Raw genomic sequence first — 18,528 nt, forward strand, 5'->3', positions numbered from 1 at the left:
ACCAAGCAATTAGATCTTTGTTGTCACCTTTTGGGGAATTAGCCAATTCCAGAATTTCATCCAGAGTCTCTACTTCCTAGAAACTCTTCTGGCACCCACATTCTTAAGCTAGGTGTTTCTGGTAGAAGATCATGAACCAAAGTGAGTGAAAGCAGTTTATTTGAGAGATACAGGGTACATCAGTAGGAAAGTGGGGAAATTATACAAAAGAAAAAGAAAGAAAGAAAGAAAGAAAGAAAGAAAGAAAGAAAGAAAGAAAGAAAGAAAGAAAGAAAGAAAGAAAGAAAGAAAGAAAGAAACTGATATGCATACTATTGAGTCATCTTCTATGGTGGGACAAGAGTTTAATCCTGGTGGGATATGGTACAAAATAAATATATCTGAATTGTTCCATACAAGGCGAGTAGAAGCTTCAGTATTTACATATCAAATCCTGAGAATCAGTGGTGCATGCTGATGCTGACTGTTGTCAACTTTCCAGCACTTACAGCCTGTTATAGGTGCACAAGAAGTACTGCCTTCTACAGTTCTGGAAAAGACCCTTCCAACTGGCAGTCAGAACTTGGTAGAAACCCACTAATATTTAAGATCTTTGAAAAATGGTTGGAAGAATGTCTGCTACAAAAAAAAAAAAAAAAAAGTTTGAGTTTCACATTTTTGTTTTCAGTCTACATGGGATTGGTTTTTGATTTTGTGTGATGTTGAGATCCAGCTTCTCTGGTTAGGGTTTTTACTGTTTGTTTATTTTACTTTTCTTCCCTTTACTTCCTTCTGTTTTTTCTTTCCCTTTGTTTTTCGCCATTTTGTTCTTTTTTAATACTCTTTCATTTTTATTTTCAAATAGGGAGCTAATTATTTCAGCAACATTTATTAAAACATCTTTTTCCCCACTCATCTGCAATGCACAGTGTGCACATACTGAATATCCAACTAATTCACATATTTGAGGCCAATGTAAATAGTATTATTTTTATTATTTTGTTTTACTATTTGTTTCAGACTTACAAAATGACAACTGGCTCTCTCAGACATTAATTTAGTATCTGACATAAATTTTAATAATTTATTCATGCCCTTTCTTGACTTTTATGTACATAATGATGCACTCCTTGAATAATGAGACTTCTTTCCCCTTTCTGATTCTTATTAATTTTGCATTTTTTTATCTTACTGTGCTAGCTTCAACTTTCATTACTAATGTTGAATAGAAATGGGGAGAGTGGCCATCATTTCCTTATTTCTTCTTAAAGGAAAAGCTTTCATTGTTTCACAGTTGACTATGCTATTTGCTGTTTATTTTCATCCTTTTAATTGGATTAAATTTAAACAAATGTCTTTATTATTTCTCTAAAAGTTTGCTTTTTTTTCAATAATCAATAGATGTTATCAAAGATGCATCTTCATCTATTAAGATGCTCATGTGATTTTTCTCCTTTATTTTGTGATTGTAATCGAATGTAACAAATGAATAAAATAAATGATTTTCCCACTGTTAAATCATTCCTAGCAGTCATGACGTGCATTTTCATTATTTTTTCTGATACATTGCGGATTCATTTTGCCTTTTTATTTCTTTATTTTTCTAAAGGAAAGAGAGTTTCTGTATACATACTTGAGTAGGGTAACTTTTTTGTGTAAGAATAACTTTTTAAAACTGGTCCTTTTAAGATTTGGAATCAAGGCAAAAAGAGTTGGAAAACCTGCTATATTTTCTATTTAATTGTATTGAAAAGTGTTTACATAAAATTGAAATTATGTGTTCCTTCAAATTGAGAATTCATTGAAGATGATATGTTGGACTGAGCTTTTGTGGAAATATCTTTTTTAAAACTCATTAAGTTTAACTAATGGTTATATGACCATACAAATCCTATTTCTTCTTTAGCTGGTAAATTATACTTTTCTAGGATATTTTTCATATCACAAAAATCTTTGGTTTTAATTTATGGCCATGTTGCTCATGAGAGTCTCACAGTCTCTTTTTAAAAAATGTGTATGTTTGAATTTTATAATTTTATTTTGGGGGGGGATTTTATAACAACTGGAGTCAAAGGAGGACATGCAATTGACTAGCTATTTGACTTGGTAAAATTAGAGTTTTAGATTTATTAACGCTGAACTCCGTACTGACTATATAGGGGATAAGAAAATAGGGAACACTAAGTACAAGATAAATATGTTCATTATGACAAGAAAGCCTAGGTTATTACAATCATTTTACAATGGTAAAATGATGGTTAAACTTAAAAGGTAAAGTATCTGGCAATAAACATTGAAAAACAGCTAAGATGTTAATTTTTATTTTCTACAAAACAATGCCTACCTGATAGGGTGTATTTATATGGCATATTCGGTGAAACATTAGGGTAGATCATGAGTATAAATTTGATACCATGTGTGGAAATTCAAAAAGTATTCTATAGGCAATTTGGTGCCAAGTTAAAGCCAAATGGGCAGGGCTGCAATTGTAAAATATATTTCTGGCATAGTTATGAAGGATTAATTTAAATACAGGCAGAGTAAAAGTCAGGCATAATTTATTCTCTTTACCTTGTTTCTTTAACAGGCTTAATAATCCCAATTATAGATAATTTATAAAAGTTAACAAATGGATTCTGGTAGCTGATGTCCGTGTTCTATTCATTATAACTAGGAAATAATTACCAGTTTAATTGGGCATACTTTTACTAATTTTAATGTCCTGCAAACTGTTTACAACATACAAGATGATTTTTGCTCCTAAAGATCACAAGCTCCATGTTTACAGTATTCACTGTATTTGTTCTAAAATAGGCTGTACAGAATGTTTCTTCAGTGTTTTTTACCTGGTATAGCATTCATTTGGTTGTTGTGGTGCTGATGAAAGTTGTTATTTTCTTTTTCTAGAATCAAAATCATGCCTGCATTTAATTGGAGATTATTCATTTGGATAATTTACTATGATCTGGTATAATTTAAACTACTTTTAAATCACATATTACTTGAAGGTTTGGCAGATATTGTCCCTATGACTGGGCCTGTTGTTAGCTCATGTTAGAGTTAAGGGTTCACCCACTCTTTCAATGTTATCTATGACTATTTTTATATTAACATTTTAAACTTCATCTCTAGTGATTTTAAAATACTTTTTTATTCATGAAATATCATACAATTTACCCAGATTATCAAATAAATTAGAATGTAGTTGTTTCCCCAGGAATTATGATACATATCCTCACTTAATTTTCTATAATTTTTTTATTTGTAAAAGAAAAATAAATGCTTTTAATTAATTGTTTACAAAGTTTCTTTCTCTCTCTTTATCTATATATATCTCAAAGTTGATTTAGTTTTCACGGTAACATTCCACAGGGATAAAAGAAAACTAAATCGATTTGAAGAAGCGAAGAAACTCCTGCAGAGAAACAAGGCAGTTTTGATCTCCCATATGGGAGGGCAGATGGCTGCCATGGCAGAGGAGAGTGAAGAGTCAGTGTTAAGTTTGACAAAAAGCTGGAAAAAGGTTTGGGAGCTGGCCTCATTGAACCTAAGTGCCCTGAAGTGGTCTACCTCAGAGTTGTGGGCCAGAAGAATGGAGGCACTGACTCTCACAGTAAGGACCAGTGGGATCACTGGAGAAGAGTATTGGATCCTAGCCCTTGTAACTAAATAGTTTTTTTTTTTTCCCTTTTTTTAACTTCTAATTTTTATGGGTACACAGTAGGCATATGTATATATTTATGGGGTACATGAGACATTTGATACATGTATACAATGTGTAATAATCACATCAGGGTAAATGTGGGTATCTGTCACCTCAAGCATTTATCATCTTGTTTTTATTTTTTTAAGCCAGGTACATGTATTTTGTTTTTAAATTTAGTTTTTTGTTGTTGTTGTTTTGTTTTTTACTAGGGTGTACTACAGTCTATTTTATACCCAAAAGAACACTAGACAAACAAAGCTTCATTACAAGAAGCGAGGCACTGATACATGGTAAGTCTCTGCTTTTTTTTTCTTATCTTCACTTAATTGCATCACAAGTAACTTCACAGGTTTTCACCATGAGATATGTCTATAATACTTGAAATGAGTATGGCAAAAACAGCACTGCACAAGGATGAGTCCACTTCAAGTCCCAGGAGAAAGGGCATACTTCTAAAGAAAAACAAAACCAAAGCAAAATAAAAAGACAGGCCTAAAAGCCTTAGTGCCTAATTGTGTTGTAGTTCGTCATATTCCATCTTGACTTTTTTTATTTCCAGTCGGTATTATATTAAACTTAGTGTCTGAGCTATATCTTTATTACATGCTATGTTATACATTAAGTGATATTTAAAGAAGTGTATTAGATAGAGTTTATGTTGGATAAGTTTACCTGTGTGTAATTTAAAGTAGACTTTATCAGACTTGCAAGGAATTTTAGGATATTACATCTATATTAAAATAATACAATGTAGTCTTTAATCTGTCTTTTGTGTAAGTTAGCATGGCGAAAGAGAAACCTTCCAAATGAGTACTTTTCATTGCTAATGATCCTGTTCAATTATTTTTATTTAGTTAACATATATCATTTTCTGCTTCTGACAATCCATCTTAGTTATGGATGCCCCATTAATTGTAGGCAAAGAAGTGTAATGGTAATATTAAAGACTTAATGACAATAGCATGGTTGACTCTATGAGGAGAATAATATGAAAGCTTATTTCATTAGTTGGTGACAATCATTCTCCCATCCATATAGCTGGTTTAGGAAACTGAAAGTTCAGTTACTTTATTATAATATGCAAAATAACCAAGCAGGAGCTTAAAGACACACCAATAAACTAGTTCTTATGCAGGTGGCACTAAAATCCAATTGAGCAGCAATTTATTATGAAAGGTACCTGGAACTGAACTAGAAACTGGTAAAAGTAATCTGCTCAAAGCTACTGTATTTGATGTGTTAAACATAATTTATCAGATTTCTATTTTGGATTGAAAGAAAAATGTAAAACAATCAAATAAGCAGCACATATAAAGAAAAGAGAAAAAAGGTACAATTATTAGACTGTAAGAAATCATTGCATAGTTTGCATTACCTTCTGTTTGATTCTAAAATGAGATTTCATTGGGGAAAATAAAAAGTTTGAGAAAATGGCTGAGTTGTTGTAGATAAACATAATTGCTTTAATTCATCTCTAAGTGTCTAGATATGCACTCTTTCAAATCTTAATATTTGTAAGTGTATATGCATATTTTCTTCTCCTTTACATTTTGGATGTTGCTTATTCTACTATGATATGGTGGTGTATTTCTCTTTATATGTTCAACATTTAAAAACAAAAACAGCTATTTGTATATCTTCTTTCATATTTCTAATCCTAGTCACTATAAATGTGAAATTGTATATATATTGAAAATAATAGGTCTCACTCTTAAAGCAGATCTTACTGTTAGGATGATCATATTGAAATAATCATGTGTTTTAAAAGATTTAAAAAATAAATCTTCACATAAATCTATGTAAGTAACATCTAATTTTACACAAAATAATCTGACACTGCAAATATTTTGCTTGTAGGTTAATATTTTATATAATCACAACATAACTCAGCACAATAAATCCAGCCTTAGAACCAAGAGGATATTGAAATTCATTTAATTTTCAGAATCCAAATATAGATCTTTTAGGGCAGACTGCCAACCATTTCCTTCGGTCAAAGAAAATAAATTTTGCACCACCCCTGTCACAAAGACAAAAATACAGGGAGTATTTTGAATTCTACATCAACTAGCTTTTATTTAAATATTCAAATATGCAGTATCTTCTTCCTAAGGAGAATGATTCCCTCTCTAATTAGACTATAAAAAAAATTGATGGATATAATACAAAATATGACCATCTGCATTTCTCAGTCTCGTCTTTTCCAGTTAGAATTCGCAGGTGTCTTTTAAACAATGATGAATTAGAAGGAGTGCTCTTTTTTTCATTCATTTGTCTGTTAACTACCTTTGTGATAATAATACATTTGCATTTTTAATTTCCTCAGTTGTAAATGAGCACCTCTGAACCACTTCCTAATTATTTTATAATTTTTTGTATTGTTCATTATTCACGCTTTCTATTTACTAAATAAAAATGACTTTTCCTTCGAAGGACATTTGCAATTCTTATTATGACAAACATAGATCATTTGGCTTCATATAAGAAACAAGAACTGAAAGAAAACATGGGGACATAGCACTCAACAAGAAACAAACTGGCATGCCTGCATACCCATATATACAGAACACACTGTAGGTCAGGATATACAATCTGGTGTAACAGAAACCAGGCTTATTAATTTTTAATGGATGATATAAAGGTTTCAACCCAACTAACCTTGTTTGAGAAATTTGCACTAAATAAATGTGAACAAACTGTTGACTAGCAGCCAATTAAGATAGGAACCTGTGTAAAATATTTTCTACAGACTATTAGATAATTATTTTTTAAAGTATGTAATGTAGATGATATTCTAAAAGAGCTTACTAGCTACCTGCTTATTCAGAGCCTATGTATAAGAAGTAGTGTGTTGGAATCAGCTCCTACTGGCTCATGAGAACCTATGGTTCACCTCTTTTCCAACTTCACCTTTAGTGACATACTTGATATACTGAAATTGGCCATGATGAAAATATTTACACCATGCAAATTGTCAATTACTATCAAATGGAACTCACTGGTTTACTCTTACATAAGTATCTATAAGGTTTAGTAGAATTACTTCTGCTTAGTAAAATAATATAAGCAAAATAATTTCCAATAGAATAATTTCAATGAGTCTGTGTAATGATACAGATGAAATCAGAGATTGAAGGCGGTGTTAGAACAGAATGAAGTTAAAGGAAAGGTGGACTGAATCGTCCCTGATGACAGCTTTAATCAACATTTTTTCTACATGAGCATAAACAGCTGCAGAGAGTGATTCCTCTTGTTTCCTTTTTAGGGGGATGATATGATAAGATGCATATATATTATAAAATAACATTTGCTGTTCCCTTTCTCTTATTTGCTTTGAATGGATCCAAGATATGTTTATATTAGAGTGAATTATTCCTCTATTATGGCCATATTACAGTGCAAGTTTATAGCATTAATCTCCTAGAATTAAAAGGAAAGCATAGGTAGGCAATTAAGAACTAAAAAGGGTCAATAAGAGCTGAGTGAGTTGTTTTAAGGACTAAAAATGTGTCTTTTTGTCTCTGGTGTGAAGATGAGTTAGTATTTGTATGCAGTTGTTGCATTTATTTATTGTATGTATTATTTATGAATTATTATTATTATTTATCTTGTTACCTTCAAGGGCCTATTCGTATACACATCCATTTAGTACAAGGGCATAGATCCAGGTTTTGTGAGTCCTAAAACTTAAACAATTTGGGAATTATTCCTATGGAGATACAGAGAGAAAATGAATTATGAACTTGAATATTTAATTCAAACAAAAATTATAACAAGTTGGAGGTTGCAGTGAGCTGAGATCGCACCACTGTACTCCAGCCTGGGTGAAAAGGAACACTAGGTCCCAAAAACATAATAATAATTATAAATATAGCAAATTATATATTCTAAAATGTTGACATATACCAAAAAAATTACAAGACCCAGAAAATGATGATAATATTTTTATTAATTACTATTCTGTCACACCGCTATGTTTTTCTCACCTTTTGGGCTTCATTCTCTTCATTGTGTGTTCATATTACAACAATTTTAATATATCTGTTCAACAAAGAAAAAAAAACTTAGTCTATTTTCTAGGTTGATCAAAATTTGCTTATTATCACTGATATTTGATGGGTTTTTGATGATCACCACATCCTTCATGTATAGGTTTACACACTGGATAATTGCAAGAATTTTCCAGGCTAGCTTATGATTCTATGCATTTCACACCTCAATTATTTTTAATCACTCCCATACTTCTAGCACCAAGTGGCATAGAATATGTTCATTCTCTCATAGCTGTCTGTGAGAAAGTGGGTCTGAAACTTAAGTTTTATAGCTAAATGGCAAATTTGCCTCCCTGTATGGAGTAAGTCACAATTTAAATATCAAGCATACCCAAAATAGATACTATGTTAAAATGCTTTTGGCAATAAAGAAGTACAGGAGTCATAGATTTACCTCTTCACTATCCAGGAAAGAATCATATCTTAGCATGGTGGCTCATGTGAGCTCATTCTGTCTCTCTCTCTCTCAGTCTCTCTCTCTCTTTCTCTCTCTCTCTCTCTGTCTTTCTCTCTCTCTCTCTTTCTCTCTCTCTTTCTCTCTCTGTCTCTAGAACACTAATGGTAGGCAAAAATCTAGAAAATATTTTAGAGTATATGCAGACCAATTATATAAGCATGCTTTAGTAACTTCATCTAAAATTGAATACATTCATAAGCTGAATTAATGAGATATATTTATCTTCCAATACTGTGTAATATTACAAAATAATTGATTAAGAAATAAAGGTATTTGATGTGTTTTTTAATTAATAAATTTACATGATTTCTAAACTTACTCTAAAATGTTTTTCTAATAAATCTTGTCATAAGTTTTATATACTTTGTGAATTACATTTATTTTTCTTATGATTTGTTAGGCATCACTTAATTTTCCTAAGTAAACATTTCAGAGGTGCCCTATATTATTTTAAAAACATAATGTATTTTAAGCATTTGTATTATTTATTTTTTGGTTTATAAAGTCCCTCCTTCCTTATAATTACTATTACTAATTTGCCATTCTTATCTAAATAATTTATGTATGCAATATATAATTATAAAGAGTCCACTATAAGGTATGTACTCTGCAAGACTGCAAGAATACGATGATGAAAACACATTGCTCATTCTACATAGTTATATTAAGATCTATATTGTATTAAAACAATTAATACTGATTCCCTATTTTTGGTTCTTTTTCTCATTCTGAGGCCTCAGGAAATTAGGAATGTTTAATGGAAATATAACATTAAGAAGTAAATATTTAATTTAGTTTTAGTGTGTGGTTTTTTTTTAATTCGACTTCCAAAATAGATTCTTGGAACCCAGTCAGAAATTATCATTTGGATAGCAATAGCCTTATTTATTTCACTAGAAAAGGAAAAAAAAAAAAACCTCTCAGAAGAGTCAGAGAACTTGGAACATGAGCATCCTTAGTCTCTGCAGGACCAAGGAATGGGACTACACAGTAGGGCTGATATTAACCATCAAGAAATTTTAAGATCTGGATGAGAGGGAAGAAAAGGCAATGGAATAGTATCATCAGTTACAGGGAAGATTCTGTGATCAGAACCATTTATCTATTGTAGCTATTTCCCATTTAAGAGATCTCAAAAGGTAAGATGTGATGAGAACCATATTAATTTTTTCCTCTCTGGTAACTCTTTTGTAAAAACCTTAAGCTGAGAACAGCATCCTACCAATACCGATCGCTGGCCATATGTGACATTTATCCATGTTTGCAGACTTTGCTGAGCTATATACAAAATGCCCATTTGGGACAGTACCCTTTATAAAGACTGAGGAAACCTTCAGGCTCCTGAGACTAGAATCCTTGAAACCAGAAGATAAGGAGGAAGTAAGAGTAAAACCCCCAGTGCCTATGCTTGGAAGCAACTTTCAAATAATGAAATTCAGTCTCTACATACTCTAGTGTGGAAACCTGTACATGATTAAAATTGAATAAGATTATTCTTTAAATGTGAGACATGTTAAATTATTTTTATTAAATGCCCCATCATATTATTACGACATGATTATAAATGATTCAATCACCAAACTTATTGAACACCTCTGGGTAAAAAGTAGAGGGGTGAGACTTAAACAAGTACAGCTAGCTACAACCTGACTTAATCCAAAGGATGGAATTTGAAATCTTAATTCTTACAAACTCATGGAGAGATCCAAAAATAGGCATGATTCCTTTGAGCCACTTAAATTGAAACATAGACTCATACATTCTCAGATTTAGCAGGTATCTTACATACTATACTGCAAAACACATACTGAACATAAAAACCTTTTAAATCAATGCAGATGATTAGTTCCCTACCTCTCAGAGAAACTTATTCAATTATTGATGAGCTATAATTGTTAAAATGTTTCTTTTTAAATGAGTAAATTATGCCTATTTATAGCTTTAATTTACTGATACGTACTGTTTTCTAAAACTGTATACTCTAAGTAAAATGTGTGTTCTAGTTCTGTGGTCCTGACTTTTCCTGCTTTTGCTCAGATATTCTGAACAGATGAAGTTTATATCTCAGACAGTCCCACAGGCATTATTAGACTTTTTAAAGGTAGCATAAATAACATAGGCCACAAAATTCCTGGTATTACCTGAAAACACTTTTACTTCTTTTTTAGCCTTTACTTTCTACCGTTCTGGAGAACTATTACTCTACGTAAGAGATAATCCTCATGTAGTAAGTGAAGATGGATTTTATACTATCCACCCTGAAACTTCTCTAGGACTCAATTGGTTGTTTTTTTTTTTTGCATGATTGTACAACACAGATTTCTTTAATATTATGTCTTGTGTCAAGTCTCTGACTCTAATCATCTTAGTGATTATTCTCTAACTATGGCAAGGAGTCGTTACTGAGATCCACTCTCTTCCGAGCACTGGTAATGAAGATCAAAGATGAGTAAGTTTTATTTCCTGGCTTCCAGAAACTTAGAATATAAACACTGGATACAGAAACATGCATCTTGATATGCAAATTACAGTATAGGTTGGTGAGTGCTGCCATTAGTCAGTCCAGGCTAAGTTATATGTCAGTAAAAGCACAACAAACCCCTCCAACATTTTGGTGGTTTAAACAACAGAAGATTTCTTGTCCTCCAGCTAAGGAACTCAGTTTTTTGTAATAATATGGGAACCCAGGCTTGTAGAGACAACTACTGTCGCAAATATTGGTAGTTACTCTGGCAGGATGAAGAGAATATTCTGGTGTATCTCAAACCAGCAACTAAGTGCTCTAGCGCGTAAGTGACAGATATTACTTTCACTCCCAACTCATTGGCCAGAAGCAGTCTCATGATGCCAGCTAATGACAAGAATGCTAGGAAACACAACCCTTCTCTGTATCCCAGAGAGTGATGATATTGTGGAAATATGAAAAGATTGCTGTTTTCTCAGTCTGCTCTGCTTGTTGGAATCAGATGGTGTCTGGAAATTGAGGAATAGGACGGATTTGAAATATAGCAACTAGAAATAAAATTCCCTTTCTCTTACCCCTATCAGTGGTACATTTGGAAATCAGAAAAAGAAATCACAAAACAAACTAACAAAAATTAATTTGCAAATTAGTTTATAACTTTCTACTAAATTAGAAAGTTATCCAGAATGAGCAGTTGTTAAAAAAAAAGAAATGATTTTTTAAACATGAAAAATTCTGCCTCCATTTGCAAAGGAAGTAGACAAGTGCTTTCATCATTTTCTGAGCAAATATGTATCGATTGCTTATATATGACAGGCATTATTGTTAGCACTGAGAATATGAACAATTTGGCCATCAATAAGAAACTTACATTTTACTTGGGCTAGGCAAATGCTAATAAATTAAACAAATACTTTTATCAAATGTCTGAGAACAATACATGCTATTAGGGACTGTAAAACACAGTGAGGGTAGACAGTGACTGAGGGATAAGGTCATGAGATACCGACTGATTACAGAATATTTTAGATGGAACCAATGGAAAAGAAGAAGAGGGTAGTTATGTGAACTTCAGGATGGAAGAACATTTCAGGCAGAGAACCTGCAAAGATTCTAAAGCAAGAACGCTAAATGAAGGAGGTTAGTGGGTTTCAAACAGAGTGAGCAAGTAGGGTGAAAAGAGCTAAAGATGGAAAGAGCTACAGTTAAGACCTGTTAAACTTAGACAATCAAGCTCTCTTGCCAAAGTCCCACTGCTACTTATTTTAGCTATGATGGATGTATGTACGTATGTATGAACATATATATGTAGTGTGTGTGAGTGTGTTTGAGAAGAAGATTAGCATTTGATGCAGTAGACTAAGTAAAGAAAAATCTTACCTCACCAATGCAGTTAGGCATCATCCTATCCATTGGGGACACAAATAGAACAAAAAGTTGAGAAAGGGCCAATTCTATCTCTTCTTGAGCTAGGACATTTATCTTCTCTTGACCCTGGACAGCAGAGTTCCTGGTTCTCAGGAACTATTGAACTCTGGGACTTAATTCAGCACTCCCACTCCTTTATCAGCCTTTTGGCCTTGGAATGAGAGTTGCACTATTGGTTTCCCTGGTTCTCAAACTGAATTATACCACCAGCTTTCCTAGTTCTCCAGATTGCAGGTGGCATATTGTGGTATTAGTCAACCCTTCAGAATTCCGAGTCAATTCTCATAATAAAGTCCCACTTTTTCTATCTATCTATCGATCTATCTATCTATCTATCTATGTCTATCATCTATCTATCTATCATCTCAGGGGTGGCCAATCTTTTGACTTTCCTGAGCCACATTGGATGAAGAAGAATTGTCCTGGACCATGCATAAAATACACTAACACTGACAGTAGCTGATGAGCTAAAAAAAAATTGTAAAAAATCGCATAATGTTTAAAGAAAGTTTATGATTTGTTTTGGGCTGCATTCAAAGCCATCGTAGACCACATGTGGCCTACAGGCCGGGGGTTGAGAGAGATGGATCGATCTATTTATGTACCTACCTATCTATATCCTATTGGTTCTGTTTTGCCTGGAGAAGCCTGACTAATACAGGTGGTATGGTAGGAATTAAAAAATCACAGCCTAGAGATGGTAAATTTTCTTAGTATTATTTCATTGGAAGTTTAGTAATTAGAACATTACATTTATTTAAAGGCAAACATAATTATGGTGTTTATTCGTGCTTTTCAATTTGATGTGCATGCAAATCACCTGAAGATCTTATTAAAATACAGATTAGGATTCAATACTTCTGAAATGTGTATTTCTAATAAGCTCCTAGGTAATGCTGATGTTGCACGTTCAAAGATCATAGTTGGAGCAGCTAGGGTTTACAATACAATATTGTTTTTAGAATAAAAGTTAAAATACTTGTGACTGGACACTTTGGGATAATCTCATACATCTGAAGTTGTGTGTATATTTATATTCCTCTGATTTTAAAGGATACATACAGTTGAAAAAGTTCAAAAGGCTTTGATTTTTTTTTCTCCTAGATATGTTATGCTTGTGATTTGGACTGCACCCACCAGATGGTAATAGAGTATTCAGTTACAGGACACAGATAACCAATTCAACTGTGTAATGCATTGCTTTAGGAGAAGCACAGACAAGTAAACCGTCTTTTATGAGCTTTTCTAATAAGCAAAAATTGCAATATAAATTTAAAAATAATGAGTTAAAAAATCAGTTCTTCACAATATATGTATCAGAAATCATATAAATAGATCATTAAAATAACCAAATAAGGTATCTATTGATCAGTATTATACAAGCATTTATTAACTCTATCAAAAAAATTCTGTGGGTAAAAGGACTTCCATTTTTGTCCAAGTGTTAAACGTGCTTCACATCTTCTGGCATGAATCTCAGTTTAAAACAGCTCATATATCCTACCTACCTCAAACAGGGTCAATCATCCTTAGTTAACTTATGTGCTTCATCAGGGAGAGGCATCCATTTGATACATTAATAGGTCTCTGGAGAGCAAATTAACTTCCTTAGCAGTTTCTGACATGCTTTGAATCACAGTTCAAATAGAAATTTATCCTCTTAGCTCTCCATCTGGGTTTGATAAAGTTAATTCTTTAAAACCAAAAAATAATTTACATCATATAGCATGAGTATGGTGACAATTGCAGAACTATCGAGATTTTAGTTATAATCTAACCTAACATCATAACTTGTTTCCATTGAGGAGATGGCAAATCCAGTGAATTAAGGGACTTACACAAGTTTTTGCTACTGGCTAATGCTAGATTTAATTATGATAGCACAGATTATTTTGAGACTCATTTTTCTATGAAAGCCACACCTACCAATCTCTTCACTATCCAGAACTTGGTTCCCTTAATAAAGTTGACCTCCGATTTGCTCCCTAATGTATTACGACTAACATTCTGAACTTGGTTCTCTTAATAAAGCTGACCTCTGACTTGCTCCCTAATGTATAACGACTAATGGTGTTTATCCACTTAAAGGCATAAAATATATATGATACATTCCTTTGCAAACTGCAGCCTCCTGAGTAGCTGGGACTGCAGGCATATGCCACCACACTTGGCTAGTTTTTTGTAGAGACGGGGTTCACCGTGTTGGCCAGGCTGGTCAAGAACTCCTGACCTCAAGTGATCCACTCGCACTGGCCTCCCAAATTGCTGGGATTACAGGTGTGAGCCTCCATGCCCAGCCTAAATATGCATTTTTCTGAAATGCATACATGCAACATTCTACTCATAGGTAATTCCCTTTCTCTCCTTTCTTAATACTGATGAAATACTAAAAATATAATCAGTTTTCTTTGCACATAAAATATCTTATGAGATTTCATTTATCAATTACTCTATGAATATTTAATCTGGATGTTAAGAATTCTTGGGTTATCTTAGTCTGCAGATCCCTCACCTTGTCTCTAAGTGTGAAACATTTTTCCATCTGAATCTTACATAAATGCAATGTTTCCTCTCTTCAATCTTCAGAGCCCCTTAGTCATCCTGAGGGTCTAGTGTCTGTGTTGACTTCCTTGTCATTTACAAAATGATGAAGATTACTTCCCATTTAGTGCTGACTTCAATATGTAACCTGTATAGAGTCTTTGGTTCAGCAGGAATATCCTCCCTGTTCATTGCAGCTGAATTCTCATTTCTTCCATCGAGCATCTGTTTCACACTCTTCAGATTGCTTTATCTGTATTCAACTTTGCTTCTTTTCTTCTGACAACACAAAGGCTAAAACATATCTGCTGCTTGCTTGTCCTAAATAATGTAAAACTCTCACCATTGTCTTCATTTTTATTTTTCGCCAATCGGAAGCAAGATTTGATTCCTCGATTTTATAGTGTCAGTGTTTTTTCCTGCATTTTGCCTTTTTTCATTAGAAAATTAATGAAAAAGTAAATGATTTTTTAAAAAATGAGAAGTTAATTTTTCATTCAAAATTAATGCCAATTTTCTATTATCTTCCTTTCTTTTCCACTGATGTTTTCCAACTCCCATGCTTTCATTTCTCCTCCTTGTACAGGTATTGTAAACTTTTCTCCATTACTTATTACTCATGTTATGCCATTATTGGAAGTGCCACTTTAATCTGTTGCAAGATGTTCTACCTTCACGAAATATGAACTCACGCTCATATTTTAAAAAGTAAGAGAGTGAAAGTCAGGCAGAGAATGTTTGCAAGAAAAAAATAGTTCTATAATTATGAAATTATTTCTGTTGGAACAGAGGTACAGTGTGTGCTGTAAACACTTTCCTATAATACAATACGCACTGAATTACCACTTTCATTGCTCACAAATGGAAGAAAGAAATAATAGTTGAGGGAATGAAAATTACTGACCGATTGTGTTGATTATATACATTTGCTATAGGGTATTTTACATAGTGCCTCATGTGGAATCCACTCAACCATTTCATTCTATGAAAAGAAAAAATATATAAAGCCACCATTTCCAGGATCCTCTAAACGTTTAAAACAGAAATAAATAGATTTTATAAATGTTTTTCTTAACCCTGATAAAATAAACTGTTCATAGCAGGGTGTCTGGTTACAAACTGTCTTCTGAAATTGCAACAGGACATTCCGCATGCCTACTGGCCATTTAATTTAATGGGATTTTTATTAGTGTACACACACTAGTTATTTAAACCACAGGGGTCTTTGCAGGTAAAGGCACGAAGAGAAGAGGAAAAAACAAAACAAAACAAAAACAAAAACCGAAAGTGGCAATATCAGGTTTTTTAAACTAAATAATTATATTTTGTATTCATTTATTTGAATTACATTCCTACTAACTTGATTTTCCAAAGCATTAAGTGGAATATCACTTCTAAAAGGTACAACTCAATATAAAACATAAGGGATTTGTTTTTAAATCATTCATTTATTTCAATACCAAAGATGGTACTATTACAAATAATTTGTGACTACATTTTATTTAAGCCTGATAACAGACAAGTACAGGTAAACAAAAATAAAACTTGAACTTCTAAAACAAATTTGTTTTTCATATCTGCTACAATATTTCATTTTTATGACTCATCTAATGCCACATATGTGCATTATAGTTTGACATCATACATATGATTATTATATTTAATATTCAGATCTCTCTTCAGTAGGAATTTTAGAATCTTTAGATCTAGGCAATTGAAATTCCTCTTAGCTTCATTTGAAGCACATGTACTCAGTGAGGTAATCTAAAGAGTTTATATTACCATTACACGAAGATACTTGTCAGTTATTAAAGTTTCTTTGATTTTATTTTTATTTTTATTTATCAAGCTCTTCCTTAGAGTTTTACATAAATGTTTTACTTGAACTAACTGTTGAAAGTTAAGTTTCACATAAATGTTTTACATGAATTAACATGCTAAAATCATTCGAAGCACTAAATCAGAATATAATTGAGATGTCTTTTTTTGTGCAGTTATAAATTTGAATTAAAAAGAGTGAATAAGTTTTTTTAAAAAAAATCATTGTATTCCTTTTAGAAATACAATATTCAAACACTTTTAAAATAAATTTTGAACAAAAATATGAAGAAAGAAAGGAAGAGGAATTGAAGGAGGAGGATGATGATGAAGGTGGCAATAAGGAGGAGATTGAGTTGGAAAAAGAGAGGGGATTCCAATCACAATTTTTCACTTTTTTCCTGTGTTTCTTATATGTTTTAAATTTTTTTATTATTATTCTTTTTCTTTTTTCTTTTCTTTTCTTTTTTTTTTTATTCTTTGAGACAAAGTCTCACTCTTGTCCTCCAGGCTGGAATGTGATGGTGTGATCTCGGCTCACTGCAACCTCTGCCTCCCGGGTTCAAGCGATTCTCCTGCTCCAGCCTCCCACATAGCTGGGATTACAGGCACTTGCCACCATGCCTGGCTAGTTTTTTGGTATTTTTAGTGGAGACGGGGTTTCACCATGTTAGTCAGGCTGGTCTCGAACTCCTAACCTCAGGTGATCCACCTGCCTTGGCCTCCCGAAGTGCTGAGATTACAGGCATGAGCCACTACACCTGGCCTATTATTTTTCAATTAACGTAGAATTGTATATTTTGTGTATAACATGATGCTTTGAAATATATATACATTGTAAAATGACTTAATCTAGCAAATTATCATATGTATTATCTCACATAGTTATCATTTTTGTTGTAAGAACATTTAACATCTACTCTCTTAGTATTTTTCAAGTATACACTGTTATAACTATAGTCATCAGTTATACTATAATTTCCTTGAACTTATTCCTTCTGCCTGAGATTTTGTATCCTTTTGTTATAGTAGGTAATTAAGCAGACATGAGCAGGGCAGGCGAGGGTTCCCCAAGGAATGTCAGGTGACCATTAGGTGATGATCAGGCGTTTGTTAAACTGTTTCTTTAAAATAATAATTGGTCACAGCCAGTGCCAGGGAATGACAGTCTTTCAATAGGTAGTAAACACCGGAGCTGGTGATTAGCAGTTTCCTAATAAGATCTCAGGAGTTGGGAAAGCAGGCTCAAACACACACACTAAGAGACAAAATGGCAGAGTTTAACTGATATATGACCTTTCTCTAGGAATGCACACCTGGTAAGGAAAAAAATGCTTCAAATGAGCATGCACACAACTTTAGTAAATGCACTGCACATGGAACCAATCCCAAGTGCTGGCCTTAGACCACTGCACATGTGAAAAGCCTGCTCAAAGGGAAAAATCAAGGAAGGAAAAACACAAACCCCAGAAACATGCCACTGTATGAAGCCCCAAGTCAAGGGCTGAACAGGGCACTTGGATCTCTCAAGTTACCTGCTTGGCCTTCTTCCACGTATACTTTGCTTTCTTTCATTTTTGCTCTAAAACATTTTAATAAACTCTAACTTCTGCTCTAAAACTTGCCTGGTTCTCTCCTTATGCCTTAAACCTACTTCTGTCCCTTGGCCAAATTCTTTTCTCCAAGGAGGCAAAAAATGAATTGCTGCAGACCCCTACAGATTTGCCACTAATAACACTTTGACCAACATCTCCACCAACTATACCTGCCACGACACCCAGCCCTTGGTAATCATCATCCCTCTCTCTGGTTCTATGAGATCAACTTTTTTAGATTCCATGTATGAGTGAGATGAAATTTTGATAGTCTCTGAGTATTGAATTTCCTGCTGTATTCAAGTTTTCAATGTTTTTGTATTAATTTTGGTTCACAATTTGGTAAGACTAGGCTAATGCATAATATATCATCCCAACAAAACTATTTTTGAGATTTAAAAGTGTGTGAAGATTACATTGGGTGACAGATATTAACCAAGATTATCTCGGAATAGCCAAGAGATATGCCCAACTTTAGCATCAACAAT

This window comes from Theropithecus gelada, chromosome 3, assembly GCF_003255815.1.
Source record: "Theropithecus gelada isolate Dixy chromosome 3, Tgel_1.0, whole genome shotgun sequence".
Lineage (NCBI taxonomy): Eukaryota > Metazoa > Chordata > Mammalia > Primates > Cercopithecidae > Theropithecus > Theropithecus gelada.